The following is a 21873-nucleotide window of genomic DNA, read 5'->3' on the forward strand; positions in this document are numbered from 1 at the left end:
AGCACCAGAAGAGTCAGAAAATCCCTCAAGGCTGTATTTAGAGGATGAATGCAACTGCAGAGTAGCATGAAGAAACCAAAGCACCATAACAGGCACAAAGCTGTCACCCAAAGTGACAAGTGTACCCCTAGACTCCAAATAAGGGTCAAAGGACACCAAGTAAATTGATAGAAAGTGACAAACATGGAGGTGAGGGATAAGGGAGTTCAAGCCTGAGAAAGGAGCTGGAACTGCAGAGAATCAATTTCACAATTTCTTGCTGCTGCGGGTGAGGAGAGATTGCTCCGACGATTCAATTTTCACTTCCAGTTTCTGACGTCAGAGGGGCCTTTAAAATCGGCCCGCCTAAGGCTCTCTTATGAGGTGAGGGAGAAGGGAGTACAAGCCTGAGAATGGAGCCGGAACTGCAGAGAATCAATTCCACAATTTCTTGCTGCTGTGGGTGAGAAGGAGAGCTTGCCCTGACAATTCAATTTTCACTTCCGGTTTCTGACATCAGAGAGGCCTTTAAAATCGGCCCACTTATGGCATGTGTGGCTTAGTGTGGAACAACCTCCCGAAGTCTCCTTCACTTCAAAAGTGAGTAATTTAAAGATTTTATCTTATCCCTCTCTAAACCTCCATTTGGGGAATCAAGATGGTCCCTAGCAAGAGAAGTACGAAAGAAGTTTTTGGTACTGATTTTTTGTTTCCACTGAATTTGGCATGCTCCATACGAAAAGAAAGGGCAAGATACGGGTGGCAACCCCGACCACGCCGTTAACAGCCCCTTCGCAACAAGTATCAACAACTTCTTTGCTCAGATGGTGAGTTCAGCCCCTAGTGTAATGTCTGTAGCGATGGGAGGTAAGGCGCATACACCAAACTCACAGGACTTATTAACCTCTTTGAGCCCCGGGGCTCCCATAACACCTTTACCTCCATGTTTGGGGCAGTCACAGGATTCTGGACTAGTTAGTCAACCGAAGCTGCCGAGGAATCCAGTGGAGCTAGCCTTAAACACATTTAGTCCTGGAGCTACTGGAACTGTAGAACACATGTCACAGCATGTGCTGGAATTGACTGTGAATAAAGAGCTGGAACCAGTTACCCCAGAGTATATAACTCAGAAAGAAGGCATGACGGCGCCCCCAGTATTGGGAGCAGAAAGCCATCATGAGAGTATAGTGAATGCTTTCTCCACTCTAACTGCTGTAAATTTGCAAAACATAACTCTAGAGTCTGTTTGGAAAGCTATACTTTCCTTGGAATCCTCCATGGTCAATTTATCTAAAATTATGATGGATACACAAAAACATATCCGCCAAATTGATCCTTTGTTAAAAGTACCTAATGATAAAATACAGGGTCTGCAAAATCAAGTATCTGCACTTCAAATTACATAAAATAAGTTGGTACAAAGAGGTCTGATGAATTCTAGGAAAATAGAGAATTTAGAAAATGAAATGAGATCTAGGAATTTAAGAATACTGAACTTCCCATATATAAGTTTAATTGCACCATTGGAACAACTTAAAAAGTAGTTAGTGGAAAGATTACAAATGCCTAGAGAACAGATTCCATCTATTGTTAAGGTATTTTATACCAAAACTGAGAAGAAAGAAGGGTAAGGAACTCCAATATTAAATTTGGGCATTGGAAATTTAACAAATTTCCTAGAGCAACCATCTGAACAGCAAATAGACTATAGTGGGACGTTACTTTTTCATCTGTAGCAGATAGAGATCAAATCCTAAAGTTATTTCTCTGAAATAGAGAAAAATTGTATTTAGGACACAAGTTATGGATCTTTCCAGACCTGACAAAGATTACTCAACAAAGGAGGAAACATTTTTTTGTCTATGTGTTAGGAGGCTAGGGATATGGGAGCCCAGATCACAATCTGATACCCCTGTAAATGTGTATTGCGTTTTAACATTCAAGATATGTTTTTTTTTTATCCACAGCAATTAAGATTATTTCTTGATTCACATTGCCGCGCTAACTAAAACCTGTTATGAGAATATATAATTTAACACTGTCTATATCTTGCTTATTAAATTTGTTTCTTATGATTTTTTTCCTTTATGTAGTTCCTAGTAAATTGATTCTCCAAGTTTCTTTACAACGAACCTGGAGTATATTGGAAAAATGTTATTGTTAAATTAATTTACTTATAAAATTTGTTATATGATTTTTTTGATGTAATGTGAATGAAATATTACCTCATGGTTCAATTTAATGATATGCATGTATTACTATCTAAGAATGTAAAAATGCAATAAATAATAAATTTAAAAAAAAAGAAAGTGACAAGCATGTAGGAAGAAGGCAGAGAAAATCCATGGAGGATGCCTGATGTTATTTCTAAAAGATCTGGCTGTTAGGACTTAGATTTGGTCTTCACTGGAGACCAAGAATCTCTTGACTAGAGACACAGCAAAATTGCTTACCTTGTAATAGGTGTTATCCCAGGACAGCAGGATGGAGTCCTCACATATGGGTGACGTCACTGAACGGAGCCCAGGCGGGAAAGCTTTCTGTCAAAGTTTCTAGAAACTTTTGACTGGCCCTGTGAGGCCACTGAGCATGCTCGGCATGCTATGATATTCTCTGCCACAGGTGTCTCTCTTCAGTCTGTTATATAGCATAAGCGTTAGCAAAAAATAAAATAATAAAGGTATGAGGCCCAACTCCGCGGGGTGGCGGGTGGGTTCTGTGAGGACTACATCCTGCTGTCCTGGGATAACACCTATTACAAGGTAAGCAATTTTGCTTTATCCCAGGACAAGCAGGATGCTAGTCCTCACAAATGGGTGAATAGCGAGCTAGAGGCTGAGTCATGTGGTATTGAGGCAACAGTGAAGTATTGTTGTTGAATGAGTCAGCCGAAGATCACAGAACATTGGATGTAGAAGGAGTTGGGATTAAACTGGAAACAAGTTCTTTAAGACAGATTGTCCGTAGGCTGAATCTTGTCTTCCTTCTTTGTCCAAGCAGTAGTGGGCTGCAAAAGTGTGACGAGAAGTCCATGTTGCTGCTCTGCATATGTCTAGGATTGGCACAGAACGAAAATGTGCTACTGAAGTTGACATTGCTCTTACTGAATGTGCCTTTACTCGCCCTTGAAGAGGAAGGCCTGCTTGTTCATAGCAGAACTCTATGCAATCTGCTATCCAATTGGATAGGGTATGTTTACCCACTGCTTTACCTGGTTTGTTTGAGTCATAAGAAACAAAAAGTTGAGTGGATTTTCTGTGGACTGCAGTACGATTTAAGTAGAAAGCAAGTGTACGCTTACAGTCCAAGGTGTGTAAGGCTGTTTCCCCTGGATGGGAATGAGGCCTTGGAAAAAATGTGGGTAAATTTATGGATTGGTTCAAGTGGAATTCCGTAACCACCTTGGGAAGGAATTTAGGATGTGTACGGAGAACCACTCTGTCATGTAGGAACTTTGTATAAGGTTCGTATGTGACAAGTGCTTGTAACTCACTAACTCTTCTAGCTGAAGTGATGGCTATGAGGAAGATAGTCTTCCAGGTGAGAAATTTAAGATTACAAGTGACGATGGGTTCGAAAGGAGAACACATGAGTCTTGTTAGAACCAAATTCAGGTCCCAGCTTGGGATGGGTTTCCGAATTGGTGGTTTAAGGTGAGTTAAACCTTTCATAAATCTACTTACGAGAGGTTGTGTGGAAATAGGTGGATCTCCTATCTTGTTATGGTAAGCAGAGATTGCACTTAAATGTACTCGTACAGATGAAGTCTGGAGCCCAGAGTCCGAAAGATGGTATAAGTATTCTAATAGAGAAGCTGTGGGGCAAGTGAAAGGATTTATATCTTTTGCTGAGCACCAGAAAGTGAATCTCTTCCATTTAGAAGAATAATTCTTTCTTGTGGAAGGTTTATGTGAAGCTATAAGCACTTGAGATATATGGGATGAAAGATTGAGTGGTTGTAATATTAAGCTTTCAACATCCATGCTGTCAGGGATAGGGACTGAAGGTTGGGATGGCGCAACCGGCCCTGATCCTGAGTTATGAGAGTGGGAGCTACTCCCAGACGAATTGGATCCCTGACTGAGAGGTCTAGGAGTGTGGGAAACCATACTTGTCGAGGCCAATACGGGGCTATGAGTATCATGGTCCCTTTGTCTTGCTGTAGCTTCACTAGAGTTTTGGTTATAAGCGGTATTGGAGGATACGCGTATAGTAGGCCTGAGTTCCAAGGGCGAGCAAAAGCGTCCTTGGCTGGTTGATGGTTCTGTTTGTGTAGAGAACAGAACTTGTCCACTTTGTGATTCAGAGGTGAAGCAAAGAGGTCTATTGTTGGTTGACCCCAATGCTGAAATATCCTGGTTGTTACTGCAGTATCCAGGGACCATTTGTGTGGTTGGAACTGATGACTGAGTCGATCCGCTACTACATTGTGTATGCCTGCCTGCAGGAACATTGAATGATTCAGGGCCCATCCCCAAATTTGTGCAGCTTCTTGACAAAGGAGATACGAGCCCGTACCTCCCTGTTTGTTGATGTACCACATGGCAACTGTGTTGTCTGTTTGGATGAGAATTGCCTTGTGTGAAAGGCAGTCCTGGAATGCATGCAGTGCATAACGTATCGCTCGAAGCTCCAGAAAATTGATTTGATATGTCGCTTCGAGTTTTGTCCAAGTCCCTTGAGTGTGGAGATTGTCTACATGAGCTCCCCATCCCAAGGTGGATGCATCTGTAGTTAAAGTAATCTCTGGGACCGGTTGTTGGAAAGGTAGGCCTTTGCACAGGTTGTCCTTGTTGGTCCACCAAAGTAGAGATGATCTTAGTTGGTGGGTCACTTGAATTGGATAGTGAAGTGGTTGAATGGCTTGAATCCATTGTGACCTTAAAGTCCATTGGGTAACTTGCATGGCTAGCCTTGCCATAGGAGTAACATGAACTGTGGAGGCCATGTGACCCAGCAGTATGAGAAACTGATGAGCTGTGGTTTGTGTCATTAGGGAAATGGACTTTGCTAGTAGAATGAGGGCCTCTGCTCATTCTATAGGTAGAACGGCCTTTGCTAGATCTGTGTTCAACTCTGCTCCTATGAATTGAAGTAGATGAGTTGGAGTAAGATGGGATTTTTGATAATTGATGAGAAACCTCATGGAATGAATTAGAGTAACTGTCCGGTTGAGAGACATTATTGCTCCTTTTTGGGATGGACTCTTTATGAGCCAGTCGTCTAGATATGGAAAAACATGGACACCTTCTTTGTGCAAGTGTCCTGCTATTACTGCTAGACATTTGGTGAAGACTCTTGGAGCAGATGCTAGTCCAAATGGTAGAACTCTATATTGGTAATGTTGATGGAGTACCATGAAGCGCAGGTACTTGCGATAAGGAGGGTATATTGGAATGTGAGCATAAGCATCTTGAAGATCCAGAGAACAAAGCCAGTCCCTTGCTTGAAGAAGTGGAAGTATGGTGCCTAGAGAAACCATTCTGAATTTTTCTCGCTTTAGAAATTTGTTGAGATTTCTGAGGTCTAGAATCGGATGTAGGCCTCCGGTTTTCTTTGGAATGAGGAAATATCTGGAGTAGAATCCTCTGCCCTTCTGTGTCCGGGGCACTGGTTGAATGGCCTTGGATCTCAGAAGGGTGGATAATTCTGTTTGTAATTGAGGAAGTTGAGAATTTTGTTGTTGGCAGAATGTTGGTGGACATTCTGGAGGAATGGAAGTGAAATTTAGTTTGTAACCTCAGGCGACTATGGAAAGAACCCATTGATCTGAGGTTATATTTTGCCAATTTGTGTGAAAGAGGGATATTCTGCCTCCCACTGGGAGATTTGGCTTGGGATTGCAAGGCTGAATTTGTCCTCTGGTGTAGTCCTCAAAAGCCTGTTGCAGGCCCTGTCTGTGCAGGTGGTTGTGGACGAGCCGGTCTGGGTTGTCTGGTTTGGGAGCGTTATGTTGGCCTGGTAGATCTACCCCTATTTGCTTGTTGGTAATACCTGCGAGGTCTGTAATAAGAACGTCTCACATCTCTATGTGGAGGACGACGAGAAGTTTGGTTAGCAGGTTCTTGAGGGGTTTGAGACAGTTGTTTAAGTGTCTCCGTGTGATCTTTCAGCTGTTGTACCCCCTCTTGAATTTTATCTCCAAAGAGATTGTCCCCAAGACAAGGAAGGTCAACAAGCTTATCTTGGACCTCAAGCCTGAGGTCAGATGCTTTGAGCCAGGCCCACCGGCGAGCAGTGATTCCTGCTGCTGCTGATCTTGAAGCAGTTTCAAAGTTATCATACACTGCTCTTACTTCGTGTTTCCCTGCTTCAAGACCTTTTGATATGATTGCTTGAGCAGGTTCTTGAAATTGTGTGGGTAGAGAAGTGATGTATTGTTCCATCTCTTTCCAGAGATTTCTCTGATGTTGAGTTATATAGAGCTGATATGCAGATATTTTTGCACTCAGCATGGAACTCTGGTAAATCTTCTTACCCATTGTGTCCAGGAACCTGTGCTCCCTGCCTGGTGGGATGGAGGAATGTGGGCGCACACGCTTAGATTTTTTCTGTGCTGATTCTACAACAACAGACTGGTGTGGCAATTGTTGTTTTTGGTACCCTGGAGCTGGTTGAACGATGTAGGTGGTTTCCACTCTTTTGTTGATTGCAGGGATTGAAGCTGGGTGTTCCCAGATTCTCTTCTGAAGATCCAGTAAGACTTCATGTACAGGTACTGCTAATACCTGTTTGGGTGGATCCACAAACTGTAACACTTCAAGCATTTGTGCTCTTGTGTCCTCCTCGGCAGTCAACTTGAATGGGATGGAATCAGACATAGTTTGTATGAATGATGAGAAGGAAAGATCTTCTGGGGGTGACTTCTTCCTTCTGTCAGGTGAAGAAGGGTTAGACATGAATTCCTCTGAAGAAAATTGAGAGGGTTCATTATCCCAGGAGTCTTCTGAATCTTTTCTATGAGTTGACTGGGTTGTTGGTGCTGCTGGGACATGAAGTCCTGAAGGCCCAGGCTGAGGATCATCAATGAAAGTTTCTGTAGATGTTCTTGGGGTGATAGGTGGTAAATTGTCGATGACATTCTGGTACCTTTGTAGGAGGCGACAGTAAAAAGCCTCATCTTGTATTTCTGTAGGTTGATCCGGTGTTGGCAGGGATGCTGTCGATGGAATCATCAATGGAATCTGAAATAACATCGATGTGGATTGTGTTTGGAGCCTCGGTGTTGTGGTGATGAATCCCATTGAGGATTTTGGAAGAAAAGATATTGTAGTCATCGGTGTTATCACCGGCATCGATGTTGTAGGAAAAAACATCGGCATCGATACTGAGGATGTAGGTATCGGCATCGATGAGAGAGTCATCGGCATCGATGCTGGGGGCATCGGCATCGATACTGAGGGTATCGGCATCGACCCTGAGGTCGGCATCGACAAGCCTGTCAGAATTTGTTGCTCTTGTAGAGCTTGTAGGACAGCTTGTCTAATAAGTGTAGACAATTCTGGCTGTGAAGACACCGATGGTGTATGCGGTGGCGGTGCCGCGATGTCCATCGATGACATCGTAGGTAGTGGTGACTGTGAAGGCCCAACCACCGGTGTATCTTGATGTTTAGGCCGCTTTGGCATCGACTCGTCCTGGGACACTGATGCGGACGATGATCGATGGCGATGTTTGGCTTTGGAACGGTCTGTCGATTTGGTGGAGATCACAGACGATGGTGAGGACGGACGATCACCGGAGCCATCCGGACACGGTTTCTTCAGTAAAACTCTCTTTGTTGCTCCCGCCAGAGACGACGTCGGTGCTTTTGAGGGAGAAGGGATTAGCTGAAGAGAAAAAAGGTGTTCCATTTTCTCTTGCCTGGCTTTTCTTCCCTTGGCTGTCATTTCTGCGCATTTGGTACATGTGTTGACGTCGTGTTGTTCCCCGAGGAACAGTACACACTCCAAATGCGGATCAGTGATAGACATATTTCGGTTACATACCGGACATTTTTTGAACCCAGTCGCCATTTTCGATTGACGGCCGTCGATGAAACGTACGTGTGTGTGTGTGTGTAAAAAAGTTTCAGCCGAAAACTATTACCAGACAGTACTCACCAGCCGGCGAGGCAGAGACTTCCCCGTGACAGAGAATATTTAAAGAAAATTGACTTTTCAGTCAAAAAGAGATTCCCAACTGAGGGCTATCAGTCCGCGGTGCGAACGGCAGCGTGGAAAAGTGAAGACTGAAGAGGGACACCTGTGGCAGAGAATATCATAGCATGCCAAGCATGCTCAGTGGCCTCACAGGGCCAGTCAAAAGTTTCTAGAAACTTTGACAGAAAGCTTTCTCGCCTGGGCTCCGTTCAGTGACGTCACCCATATGTGAGGACTAGCATCCTGCTTGTCCTGGGATAACAAATGCTTTTCAGCCAGTAGCTGCAGGACATGATTCTTCTTCTGAATCAATATTTGAAAATACTGGCTCCATTACCTCAGAAGTAGTAAGCAGCATGGTTCTAGGTGCTCCACTTCTTCAGCCCAACCCTTGCCTTTTGCTATGGCACAATCCATCAAAGGCTGAATATCTGATGAGTCCAATAATTGCAAGATACATAAGGGTACAGAATTTGAAGAAAATGTGCAAGAGACTATGAAACTGTTGAAGATAAGTGGGTGGGTAAGACCTCTGTAAAGTAACGGATAGTTATGGCAAGAGCAAGATTTGGCAAGTACCATATGGAAAAGTGATTTTTAAGGAACCTCATAGACACTGCAAGTTAGAGTGAGGGATGCCTTTCTTAGTCAAAGGTGTTATGTGGCTGATCCTACTAGTAGCTTCCATGAAATAGTAGAAATCAAACAGCATCTGAAGTGCCATGAAGGGGCCCAGGAGTGATGCAGCAACATGTACAGCAATGGTTGTCCAGGAGAAGACTAGAAGTTAGCAGGTAGCATAGGGGAAGGGGAAGGGAAACAAGAAAGATTCTTGTAGATAGACAGAGTGGGGGATATCTTTCCCAGTCAGAGCCATGAGCTATGATTGACCAGTCCAATAGCGGTCCTGATGTGCAAATTGGTTTTCTGGTCTGGGTTTTGGGGAAAAAGAGTAATCAAACTATCTGGTAACTGGTTTCCTCTGAAATGCTAGCTGGCATGGAAGCAGGCATGGAATGCAAGTTTCTAGTGGGCCACCTTTGGAAAGCACCACTGGCACAAGAGGATGAACCAAACAATGGGATGTGTCCAATGTTGATGCTCAGACACCAAAAAAGACATTGGTTAATATAGAATGCAGGACGGTGGTTATTGAAGGTGGAATCCGCAGAAGAGTATGTTATCAACAAAACTGCTGAATCAACTAGCCTGAAGAATGTTGCAGCAAGCATGCTTGGTAACAGTTGGCAGGTACTCTAGGGGAAGGGGATTTGGAAACTATTCTAAACTATTCTAAAGATCAAAATCACAGAGCATCTAGAAAGACATGGTTTAATGGAACACAGTCAGCATGGATTTAACGAAAGGATATCTAGCCTCACAAATATTCATTTTTTTGAAGGGGTTAATAAACATGCAGATAAAGGTGAACCACTAGATATAGTGTATTTGGATTTTCAGAAGGCGTTTGACAAAGTCCCTCATGAGAGGCTTCTAAGAAAACTAAAAGTCATAGAATAGGAGGCGATGTCCTTTAATGTATTACATGGTTAAAAGACAGGAAACAGAGAGTAGGATTAAATGGTCAATTTTCTCAGTGGAAAAGTGTAAACAGTGGAGTTCCTCAGGGATCTGTACTTGGACCGGTGCATTTCAATATATTTATAAATGATCTAGAAAGGAATACAATGAATGAGGTAATCAAATTTTCAGATGATACAAAATTATTCAGAGTAGTTAAATCACAAGCAGATTGTGATAAATTGCAGGAGGACCTTGTGAGACTGGAAGACTCGGCATCCAAATGGCAGATGAAATTTAATGTGGACATGTGCAAGGTGATGCATATAGGGAAAAAAATCCATGCTGTAGTTACATGACGTTAGGTTCCATATTAGGAGCTACCACCTAGGAAAAAGATCTAGGCATCATAGTGAATAATACATTGAAATAGTCGGCTCAGTGTGCTCAGCAGTCAAAAAAGCATACAGAATGTTAGGAATTATTAGGAAGGGAATGGTGAATAAAACAGAAAATGTCATAATATCTCTGTATCGCTCCATAGTGAGACCGCACCTTGAGTACTATGTGCAATTCTGGTCACCGCATCTAAAAAAAGATATAGTTGCAGTGGAGAAGGTACAGAAAAGGGCAACCAAAATGATAAAGGGGATGGAACAGCTTCCCTATGAGGAAAGGCTAAAGAGGCTAGAGTTGTTCACCTTGGAGAAGAGACGACTGAGACGGATATGATAGAGGTCTTTAAAATCATGAGATGTCTAGAACAGGTAAATGTGAATCAGTTATTTACTCTTTCGGATAATAGAAGGTCTACGGTGCACTCCATGAAGTTAGCAAGTAGCACATTTAAAACTAATCAGAGAAACTTATTTTTCACTCAACATACAATTAAGCTCTGGAATTTGCTGCCAGAGGTTGTGATTAGTGCAGTTAGTGTAGCTGGGTTTAAAAAAGGTTTGGATAAGATATTGGAGAAGTCCATTAACTGCTATTAATCAAGTTGACTTAGGGAATAGCCACTGCTATTGCTGGCATCAGTAACATGGGATCTATTTAGTGTTTGAGTACTTGCCAGGTACTTGTAGCTTGGATTGGTCACTGATGTAAACAGGATGCTGGGCTTGATGGACCCTTGGTCTGACCCAGTATGGCAATTTCTTATGTTCTTAACCTCAAAGACTGCTGGAATAGTGGAGGAAGCATTACAGTATACCTAGAGGTGCTTGGAGTGCCAGTGGCAGCAATGGTGCTGGCGATTATTACAATCTGAAATTGAGAAATGGTAAAGCATTCTGCAGTGAAAATAACACTGAAAGACCATTTACTCTGGCAAAGCGAATGATTAATCTTGGGACTGAAATTATTTCTATCTATTTTCAATGTTTAAATGTGTAAGCTTCTTGGCTTCCTGGCATGGACAGTTTCCTTTTACTTGTGAAGGAGAAGCCACTCTAAAATGGGTTTGTCCTCATAAAGAAGGCCAAATTTTGGAATGTGTTGTAAGGGAAATCATCAAGTCAGATCCGTAATGTCAGGACAAGGATTGGTTCAAAAGCCTGGGTCGCTCAAGCTTCGGTGCAAAGTGAGGTTGGGCACGCATCATAGCTGGATGAGATGCTGCCCATTCATGGGGGTGGTGGTACTCTGGACATGAGCTGGGTTCTTTCTGTGGATTATCCCAGCTGCTGTGGGTGCTTCTCCCTTCCCCTCCCCTCCTCATGTGACTGGCACACTGATTGATACTAGTGCAGAACAGACTATATTAGAAGCAGTCAAAAAGCTATGTTATAAGCTCCATGACAGCTTCACAATACTACATTCTTTTCAGATCAAGTCTAGAGGAAATACACTGCTTCTTGCATATGCTGACAGCAGTGGAGGAAGCACCCTAAGGTACGAAGACTGGCTTGTAGCAGCATCAGCAGCATTGATGCTGGTGATTTACTGAAAAGATAGGAGAAGAGCAATGCAGTGAGAAGAATAACTCTAAAATCCTAAGATGTATCTCAAGGGCAGAGGTGTAGGAAGAATGCATTTGAAGTCTAAGGAGGAGTGCAGCATGTGTGCATTTGCAAAACAACAGATTGACAGCACAAGAGCAAGAATCTCCGTGTATGTAAGTTAAGGTGATTTCGAAGGAACTTCATAGACAACCAGAGTAGGGAATGCCTCTCTCAGTCAGAGATATGGCTACACCTGGCTGATCCACCAGTCCAGTAGCATATGCCTTTAATAAAGAGTAAGGCATACACTGTGTAAGTCATTTGGCTGGCACAGTGAAACAGTCAATGGCTCATGAAATCAGTTATGGTTTTATATGAGTGGTGCCACAACCATGCAGAGCAATGGATGGCCAAGGCAAGAGCAATAGTCAGTAAGCACTGTAAGGGAAGGGGATTGAGTGAGGGATGCTTGTCTCAGTTGGATCTACCAGTAGTATATGTTAATATTAAATAGTCAAGATCAAGCAGCATCTGGAGGGGCATGAAGGGCCCAATGAGTGCTGCAGTGATCATGCAGAGCAATGGATGAGCAGGGCAAGACCAAAGGTCAGCATGGGGCAGCAGCCTGCACAAACTGGCAGTTTCTACCACACTTAACAGAAGATTTGGGGGTAGCCTGCACAGAGTGGCTGCTACTAATACTATAAAAAAATGCTGAGTGGACTAAATGGACCATATAGGTTTTTCTCTGCTATATATTCACCATGTAATTATGTCACTACATTAAGTAATGTAAATGAAGGAGATATGGAATAGAGAATGTATGGCCCAGTCAAATCTATGGATACCTGGCTGATTTACCAGTCCAGTAGCATATATCTGTAATATATATCTGTGTTAAAGAGTAAGCCATGCACCTTAGAAGAACACACAGCAGGAACAGTAAAACTGCACATGAACATGAAATCAGTTATGGTTCTATAGAGTGGCATGGCCAGTTTGCAGAGCAACAGATGACCAGTAGAGGTGTGCAGGGAAAACAAATTTATTTTTAGTTTTTTGGTTAGTTTTTGGAAGTATGTTTTTCTACAAATTTTGGTTTGAGGAATGCTTGATTCATTTCATTCATGTTAAAATGAATCAAATATAAAAAAACCCCAAAACCCAAAAAAATAAAAAATGGGACCTCACAAGGCTTCCCACCCACCCAGAAAAATGCTGGTGCCAGAATTCCCCCAGCCCACACTTACCTGGGGATACGCTGGTCAGGCCTAAGCCCAGGCCAAGGTCTTGGCCTTGCATAGGCAGAGGCCATGGTAGAGTGCTGTGACCTCGGCCTCGGTCTATGCAAGGCTGACGCCCCAGCCTAGGATGAAACAATAGCCCAGGCCCAATGTTGTGGCCCAGACCGAGGCCTGATGCCAGGGTCCAGCCAGAAGAATGGATCTTGATGCCTTGGCTTCAGTCTAGGCCCAGGCTGAAAACTTGGCCTTGTGTAGGCTGAGTCCACGGTAGGTTGCCGTGACCTCGGCCTACTCAAGGCCATCATCTTGGCCTCAGCTTAGCTGGAGCCTGTGCCCAGGCCCAATGCTGCGGCCTGGCCTGGAGACTCAATCCTGATGCCTGGGCCTCAATTCAGACCCAATTGCCGTACATTACTGTACACCTACTGAGGTGAATGCGCTGGAGTTAATGAACTCTGGCATGACCCCAGTGGATGGAGTCAATTAAAAAAGAAAAGAAGACGACATCGGATGCATCAGAGCTGCTCTGAGGCATGGACTATGGGCCTGAGCCTGACCCTAGGTGTCAGGACCCAGCCTTCAGGCCAGGCCCTGGCGTCAGGCCTGGGTCTGGGTTCCGGCCTAAGCTGAGGCCCAGGCATCAGGTCCCACCCTCCAGGCCAGGTCCCAGCATCAGGCCTGTGTTTGGGTCGAGGTCCCAGTTTTGTTATCTGGCCTCCGGGCTAGGCCATGGTGTTTGGCCTGGGGCTGGGCTCTGGCCTAGGCTGAGGCCTAGGTATTGGGCCTGGTGCAGGCCAAGGCCCCAGCATCGGGACTCAGTCTCTAGGTTGGCTGCAGCTTTTGTTCCAGCCTAGGCTGAGTGGATACCCGACGGATCAGGTAAGTTTGTTCAGTGAGGAACTCAGCTGAAGCCCCAGCATCAGACTGGGCTTAGACCAAGCCCCTCGTGTCACGCTCGGGCCTAGGCCACGGCATCTGCTTTGGGCCTTAGCCTATGCCCTATGTAGGATTCTAGCTTCAAGCCTAGGTTGAGGTGCCGGCTTTTTGCTCGGGTGTAGCCCACGGCCCCTGCTTTGGGTCTCAATCTCAACTCTAGGCTAAGGCCTGATGCATTCTTTTAAAATAAATGCAAAGTATAAGGTTTGTTTCATTCTGGGGGGCCAATTCATTTCAGGGCCCCTGAATGAAACAAATCTGCCCTATTTATCATGTTTTCAAATTTGTTTTAAATAAATTCACATTCCTAATGGCCAGGGCGGGACCAAATTTCGGTAAGTAATGTAGGGGAGGGTGATTTCTAAGGAACATTGCAGGCAGCCAGAACAGGAGAGGAAGCACCATAATTTTCCAAGACTGGTTTGGAGTGGCAGCAAAACACTGCTGCTGGCAATTGTTAAAAATTGAAACATTAGGGGCATACAGCAGAGCAACACAGCAAGAAAAGCAAATGTAACCTCAAAGGTGTTACCTCAAGGGCCTACTTGCAAGAAGAATGTTATCAAAAATCCTAGGCGTGGTGTAGTAGTATTGTAATTTTCCTCAGGGTTGAGGGAGATGTCCCCCACTGCACCCTTTATCCCAACACCTTTTTCCTCATGAGGGATTTGGGGTGGTACTTATGGGGCTCATCACTCCCCATGCAATTGTAAACCTAAGCTGACTGTCCTTAGTGCATCCTAGTTGTGTAATGCTGCTGGACAGGCAAGCTCGCACCAGGTGCCAGAAGTTAGCGGCAATGTCAGTGATCCACCTGACTCGTTTTGGAACACAGAGCAAGAAATCCAACAAAACATGCAGACGTTGGAGGGCCTCCTGAAAACCTGTGGCACAATGAAGATGATGGTCAGCACCCACCAGCTGAAGTGGGATCCCGCTAAGATTGGTAGTTGATGCATTACTGGACTGTCTCACCTGCCCCATCAGACAGATGGAACATGACTGTACATGCTTTGCTCCAGAACATGGTTGACTATGCCTGGTCAGGGCCAAGTTACAAAAATCTCTGGTGGAGGTCTGTAGTAGTCCTGATGTGCAAATGGGTAAAAGAGTAATCAAACCATCTGGTAGCTGGTTCCCTCCAAAATGGGTAAGATGCTTGGGTTGCTGCCATGGAAGCGGCCATAGAAAACACGTCTAATGGGACATTCTGGTAAGCAGCACTAGTTCTGTGTCTGAACCAAACCCTGGGTTAAGACGCCAGAGGTCAATGCTCATCAGATGCGATAAAACATGTTGGTTAATATAGACTAGGGGTGTGCATTCATTTGCAACGTATTGGCAATCCGCAACGTATATGCCATATTCGTTGTATTTGTGGGGGTCACGAAACATATGGCGAACCCCCATGAATACAACGTATCACTAACAAATAAACCCCCACCCTCCTGACCCCCCCAAGACTTGCCAAAAGTCCCTGGTAGTCCAGCGGGGGTCCTGGAGCGATCTCCTGCACTCGGGCCGTCGGCTGCCGGTATTCAAAATGGCACTGATAGCCTTTGCCCTTACTATGTCACAGGGGCTACCGGTGCCATTGGTCGGCCCCTGTGACATAGTAAGGGTAAAGGCTATCGTCGCCATTTTAAATACTGGCAGCCAACGACCCGAGTGCAGGAGATCGCTCCAGGACCCCCCGCTGGACTACCAGGGACTTTTGGCAAGTGTTGGGGGGGACTCCTGACCCCCCCCAAGACTTGCCAAAAGTCCCTGGTGGGGCTGATGGATGGAGGCCGGCTGACGATTCACCAATACCAGCCCTCATTCCCCGCAGGTTGATCCTTTGGGTACCGGGGCTGGCTGGACTTAGGTGGGCCTCCATATGTCATCGTCGATGGAAGGATCAAGGTCAGCCCAGAGACAGCAACAGAGAAATAGTACAGTCTATACTGGATGAGGTAGAGTCCCGGAGACCCGGGTGCCAAAGGAACAAAAGTCAGACAGGAGGCGCCCGAACAAGAACAGGCTGAAGCCTGAATAGGCCAAGTCCAGGATGTAGACTGAGGAGGCATCGTAGGGCAAGCTTGAGTCAGGGCTGGCGGCAATCTGGAAGTGGTGGCAAGCATGGATTAGGTCTGAGTGAGGAGATGGTCAAACGTGGTCTGGGTCTGCAGAGAGGCAATGGAGTAGTCAGACAATGCAGAGGTCCGGGTTTGGAGAGAGTCAAAGGCATGGATAGGCAAACCAGAGGTCCGGGCTTGGAGAGAGTCAACGGCATGGTCAGGCAAAGAAGAGGTCGGGATTTGAGAAGGCAATCCGAGGGTAGGTTGGAGAACAGGAAACCAGGAACAGGAGTCAACGAGGATCAGGAACACAGGAATGAGGAAAATCTCTCAGGAGGCAATGAGTACTCGACCAGCAAGGAGACCTGTTGGAAAGGCAATGCTAGGAAGCGAAGCCCGGGCTTATATACCGGAGCTCTGCTGACGTCATCATTTGGGGGCTGCGACTCGGTTCCCGCCGCGGGCCCTACTTAAGTCACAGTGATGTGTGTGCGCGCCTAGGGAGAGGCACAGTGCCGAGTAACAGCGTCTCTCCGTGGGCCACACGGAGGTACCAGGGTCTGTAACTGAGCCGGAGGCACAAGGGGTGGCCGGAGGATGAAGCCGGCGGCCTACTGCTGCCAGAGATGAGGGACCACGCACTGGATTCACTTGAGAGAGGTGAGGGGGCTGAGCTGCGAGTTTGCCATGCTAGCATTAGAGCAGGTCCTGTGGATTGGCAGGAGCAATGATTTTGCCTCTGTTGTGTTCCAGCTATTTTCCTTCTTTGCTGTTTCTTTCTCTCTATTACTTTCTATTTCCAGCCTGCTTCAGCTGCTACCTTTCTTTTCAGATGTTAACTTCTTTCTGGCAAAAGCACATGTAGCCAAACCCTTTTTTCTGACCTAGGGTACCCATCCTCTGCTGATAATGTCAGAGAATAGTACCCAGGGGTCCTCGGGGGTAACATGTACAATTATAAAAATTTTTTATCATTCCTGCTGGCTGTTGTAAGCAGGGGAAAAACATTTTTTTGTAATTGTACATGTTACCCCCGAGGACCCCTGGGTACTATTTTCTCTGTCATTATCAGCAGAGGATGAGTACCCCAGGTCAGAAAAAAGGGTTTGGCTACACGTGCCAAAAATGATCATTCCTGCTGGCTGTTGTAAGCAGGGGGAAAATTTTTGGCACAGTCTGGATCATTCAAATAACTTTCAGTAACTTTAAATTAAATGGAAGCACTGCAGAAAATAGGGTATCCTTCTACTGGCCTCTTCACTGCATTTTCTCACATAGAGAACACCTCATGGAAATTCTAATTACTTGGCAAGCTGGCAAACCTGAATCTCAGCAAGGAAGTCACAGTGAAATTCTGAATTGGATTCTTGCTTAGACTGGAGTCGTAGCACAGGGGCTTTCCTTGGCCACATAAATACACGAAACCAGCCTTGCACACGTATTGGGAGCTAGCACTGGTCACCCCAACACTCAATCTAGTTCATGCATTTATTTTTAAACTATTTTTCCCAGGGGCTACATGGATTGGCTTACTGGGATTCTTCTTTCTCTCCAGGACCCTCTCTCATATAGCTGGGTAGCAGATACTATCCCAGCATCCCTTGCTGCTGTTACTGCTGTGCTATGTGCTTCAATGTGCCTCTGTCACTGCTAGGGAGGGGATCTGTGGTAAGTTGTCACTGCTGCAGGAGCTTGGTAAGTGCCCTTTGCAGCTTGTCCTTCCCCCCCTTGCCTTTATTTTACTCTGTCTTAGCTTTTATTTTTTTACTTTGATTTCTTTTATTTTACTTCTGTGCTTGCCCCTGTGTTGCTCATATAACCTGTCTCCTTTAAGAGTAAAGGCTATGACAGGCTGCTAAACTAAACCAGCAGCAGCTCTATTTGCTCCCTTGGCTTTAACAGCTGATACCGGGGAAGAGGCAGTACCCAAACAAAAGAGCAGCTTGCTGTCTCTGTGTGCCCAGCTTATGCAGCAGCTCAGGTAACTTTTATTTAATAATTTTTTTATCTTGTTAACATACATATGTGCCTTGAGACAAAGCTAGAGTCAGTGGTCAGGGTTGGGCAATTAGTTTCTACTGTTGTGAAGACCAATGCAGCTTTGGACAACATGGTGGAGCACATGAAGGACATGGAAATGTCTCTTGTTTACTAGACGCTCATGGAGACATTGCAGAAGGTGCACATTGCACAAAAGCATCAAGGATAAATTAGAAGATCTCGAGGATGCTGCAATAACCTGAAGATAGTTGGAGTCCCAGAGAAGGCAGAAGGTGGAGACTCCTCAAGGTTCCTAGCACAATCGATCTCTACAGTGCTCAACTTGAAGTGCAAGAATGACGTACTAAGGATTCATCACACGGTCTGGGCTTTGGCTCTGTCCCAAGAAGAGGGTAGGAGACCTCAAACTTTGACCCTGCATTTGCATAATTATAGTGACATATACTGGAGGCCAGCTGGAGATCTTTTACCAGGGCTGCAGAGTTTACTTCTTTCAAGTCTTTTCTATGGAAGTGTAAACTGTAAAAAAACGAAGCAGCACTTTGGGGATATCAAAAAGGAGCTACAGAAATTGAAAATCCCCTACTTGATGATGTATCCAGTGAGACTAAGGGTTCAGCACAATGGGGTGACATCAATCTTTGCAGATCACAAGGCTGCCTCTTCCTTTATACAACAACTATGAGAGAATGAGAATGTGCCTGCTTAAGTTGGAGCATCTACCAGACATAATGAGAAATTACACTGACCTGGTAATTTCCTTTTCTTTAATAAAGACAGGTGGATCCAAAACCAGTAGATTATGCATCTCTACCAGCAGATGGAGATGGAGCAAAGCCAACATCATGGTATATATTCCCCCTGAACTGACATCAGCTCACCAGTATTCTCTGCAAAAGCCAACTGTGGACAAACTTGCAAAACTTGATTATTAACACTTAACCATTCCAGCACTTAGCCAACAGGAAAAATACTGAGCTCATGTCAAAGAGTGTAATAACACTAGTCTAGGGACTGGAGTAACATTTACCAGTAACCCCTGGAACACGCAGCCACACAGGAGGACAATAGCACAACCATCTGGCAGCCATGGGCAGGAAGATAGATCCACATGGCCTTATTAATGAAAAGGAAATTATCAGGTAAGTAGTAATTTCTCTTTTCTTAGAATATGGACAGGTGGATCCAAAACTAGTAGGATGTACCAAAGCTACTCCCGAACAAGGCTGGAGGCTGTCTGAGGTCTGATCAATACCGCACGTGTCCTCCCGGGCCTGCACATCCAGGCGACCACGTCGCAGTTCGGCAAATGTCAATGGGAGACAGCAATCTAACCTCTGCCCATGACACTGCCTGAAACCTAGTGGAATGATCCCTAATCTGACTAGGCAAAGCCATGACTATCTTCTTAGTCCAGTGGGCTATTGTAGCCTGCTACACTGGCTCACCCTGTTTTCTCCCACTATGGAGAGCAAACAGGCTATCCGTCTTCATGAGAGGTTTAGAAACCTCCAAATACCTCAAGATACACCTCTTGACATCCAAGGGCCATAATAGGCGATATTCTTCTACATCTCTTTCCTGTCCAGAGACAGCAGGGAAATTGACTGGTTCAAGTGAAAATTCGAGATCAAAAAAGAAGGAACAGCTGTATCACCCCCAGTGTCACCCTTAAAAATGGCTCCCAGCAAGACAAGGCCTGCAGTTCGGATACTCTATGCACAGAACAAATTGCCACAAGAAACATCATTTTCAAGGTCCGTAACCTCAAGGAAAGGCTACGCATTGGTCAAAAAGTGGGGCCCACCAAAAATCCAAAACTAGACTAAGACTCCACAAAGGCACCTGTAACCTTAAGGGAGGATGAAGATACTTCACTCCTTTAAGAAATGAGCCATATTTGGTTAAACAGACAACGGTCTACCATTCACCTAACCTCAGAAACAGGCAAGAGCCACCACCTGTACCTTTAATGAACTAAGGGCCAATCCTTTATTCAATCCATCCTGCAAAAATTAAAAAATGAGTGGGATCTTAACTGAATGAGGAGGAACCCCTCAATGTTCACACCAAGCCTCAAACACTCGCCAAAAGCGCATATAGGCTAAGGAAATGGAAAACTTTCTCACTTGGAGCAAGGTGGCAATCACCGCAGTAGAATATCCAAGGGCCATAGCGTAAGACATAATTGAGTCAGATCTTCGTGAACAACAGGCTCCTGCTGTAGCAGATCCCTGTGAGATGGAAACCAGAGGGGAGAGTCCACCAGGAGCCTTCACAAATCTGCATACCACAGACTTCTGGGCCAAACCGTAGCCACCAGAAGCACCATCCCCGTGTGACTCTTGCTCCTCCAAATCATTCTGCTCCATATGGGCCATGGGGAAAAGGCATATAATAGCTTGCCCTCTGACCACTCTTGCATGAGGGCATATATGCCCAAGGACTTTTGATCTCTCCTGTGTGTGAAGAAGTGCATTGCGGGAAGTCACCAGCAGGTCCAGAAATGGAAGACCCCACCGATACACTGGATCCAGACTCTATCTGCTGAGAAAGTCTGCTCTTACATTGTCTTTTCCTGCAATGTACGAGGCTTAGATCTCCTGAAAATACACTTCTGCCCATTTCATAAGTTGGGCTGTTTACTGCAACACTTGCTGGCTCTTGTTTCCTCCCTGCTGATTGATGTAAGTCACTCTCGTTGCATTTCGCAACATCTAATCCAGTCATACAAACTTTTGAAGCGCTAATCTTAGAAGAGATTGGTAAGATTGAAGATATGGCAATGAACAAAATATTTTTTAATATAACTAAGAAAGAAAGGGATGCAATGGGAAAGTTAAAAAATGATAACTCAGTTGTGATCAAATCAGCAGACAAAGGAGGTTCTATAGTTATTATGGACACTGTTAACTATATAAAAGAAGTAGAACGTCAATTATCAGATCAAACCTTCTATTTGAAACTTGATAAGAATCCTACCAATATCATTAAAGAAGAAATAGATGATCTATTGAAAATTGCCAGCGAAAGAGGTTTTCTTACAAGAAAAGAATTAAGTTTTCTAAAGGTTGACAATCCAATCATGCCGACCCTTTATATACTACCCAAGGTACACAAATCTTTAATCAACCCCCCTGGTAGACCAATTGTCTCAGCTATAGGATCATTATTAGAACCCATTTCTTCATTTCTTGACATTTTTCTTAAAACATTAGTTTCAGAAGCACCAAGTTACATCCGTGATTCTTCAGATTTTATTCTCACATTAGAATCATTAAATGTTTCAGATGAGATTAATGAGGATGCTGTTATGGTGACACTAGATATTGAATCATTGTATGCAAACATTAGAGATGTGTATCGTGTGATCGATCGTCTTAATGATCGATTTCGGCTGGGGGGGGAGGGAATCGAATCGTCACGGTCTTGTTTTTTTAAATATCGTGTAAATCGTAAATCGGGGAGGGCGGGAAAACCGGCACACTAAAACATCCCTAAAACCCACCCCGACCCTTTAAAATAAATCCCCCACCCTCCCGAACCCCCCCCCCCAATGTCTTAAATTACCTGGGGTCCAGTGGGGGGGTCCCGTTGTGATCTTCCACTCTCGGGCCACGGGTGCGTTGATAGAAAATGGCGCCGGCGCTACCTTTGCCCTGTCATATGACAGGGCAAAGGTAGCGCCGGCGCCATTTTGATTCCTGTACCCCGACGTCACGAGCATAGGAGATCACTCCCGGACCCCCGCTGGACCCCCAGGGACTTTTGGCCAGCTTGGGGGGGCCTCCTGACCCCCACAAGACTTGCCAAAAGTCCAGCGGGGGTCCGGGAACGACCTCCTGCACTCGAATCGTGTTGCCATATGGCCGGCGCCATTTTGCCGTACGGCCCCCCCAAGCTGGTCAAAAGTCCCTGGGGGTCCAGCGGGGATCCGGGAGCGATCTCCTACGCTCGTGACGTCGGGGTACAGGAATCAAAATGGCGCCGGCGCTACCTTTGCCCTGTCATATGACAGGGCAAAGGTAGCGCCGGCGCCATTTTCTAT

This window comes from Rhinatrema bivittatum, chromosome 4 (assembly GCF_901001135.1).
Source record: "Rhinatrema bivittatum chromosome 4, aRhiBiv1.1, whole genome shotgun sequence".
Classification (NCBI taxonomy): Eukaryota; Metazoa; Chordata; class Amphibia; order Gymnophiona; family Rhinatrematidae; genus Rhinatrema; species Rhinatrema bivittatum.